General features: G+C 41.6%; 1 protein-coding gene across 1 annotated transcript in view; it reads left to right on the forward strand.

Moving 5' to 3' along the window:
* Positions 1-991, forward strand: part of LOC118327605 (amyloid-beta A4 precursor protein-binding family B member 2-like) — a 41,671-nt gene that overhangs the window by 10,751 nt on the left and 29,929 nt on the right. Inside the window, exon 2 of the mRNA XM_035661025.1 lies at positions 847-953. The gene's annotated coding sequence lies outside the window, so the exon portion shown is untranslated. The remainder of the gene's footprint in view (positions 1-846; positions 954-991) is intronic.

Genomic DNA, 991 nt, shown 5'->3' on the forward strand with positions numbered 1-991 from the left:
AGCTGTCCTATCTAATAAAAGGAAGCCCCAAAAACACATTTAAAGACAAGAAGACAAAATAAAATCAGTATTGCCAGTTTGAGTGTCTGGAACAATAACACTGACTGTTGTTTCACCAAACCCCGATGAGCTGATCATCATGCACTTACAAGATGTCAGAATGTCCCTGCGACCATCAGCGCACTCGTGCCTTGAAACTGATAGTGATTAACTCTCAAAATGAGCCTAAATAATGACACATCATCTGGAATTATCTCTTTGCAGTTGTCAGTGTCAGCTGTTAGTTGAGCTAAAAGATCCATGTTGATGGGATAACATTTCTTTCATTTGTTACAACTTTATTCCCCCAAATCACTCCAGGTGTTTTTCCAGCCCCTCAGCCAGGATAAGTGGAGTTTTATGGTCCATTCGAACTATGCTTATTATCTTTCTCTCCGCTACTCATAGAGGTTGTGTGTTGGTGAGAACTATCCACAAGTCTTGACTGCATTATGTTGTGTGTTTGTGTGTTGGTTGTTGGAAAGCAGAGTAGGGGGAGTTTACAAGTCTCCTGTGGCATTAAGTTTATGATGGTTCCAGTCAGTGAAGGGTTGGCAAGACTCTGCACCAAAGAAAGAAATATGAGCTCTATACAAAATGAGCCTTATGTTCACTCACACACACACACACACACACACACACACACACACACACACCTTGTGTATTAATGTTTGATCGAGGTTGTGAATAATTGATGTATCTTTATTATTTGTCCCTCTGGTGTCCTGCAGTCCTCTGTCTCTCTCTGTTCGCCCCTCCCTCTTTCTCTGTCTCATTAATCCTGTTTTATGTTTGTCTCTCCCTCAGGACGCTGCTGCTTCAGTGAAGTCCTCGTGATTGGATGAAGAAAGAACCACTCACTACCAGTATGGACGCGATCCATCCTGGAGTCTCCCACAATCCTTAGTTCTCTGGTAAGTAGTAACTGTAAACGTGTTTTTTTTTTTTTTTT

The sequence above is a fragment of the Morone saxatilis genome, unplaced genomic scaffold (genome assembly GCF_004916995.1).
Source record: "Morone saxatilis isolate NCDOM2014 unplaced genomic scaffold, NCSU_SB_2.0 Contig17, whole genome shotgun sequence".
NCBI lineage: Eukaryota > Metazoa > Chordata > Actinopteri > Moronidae > Morone > Morone saxatilis.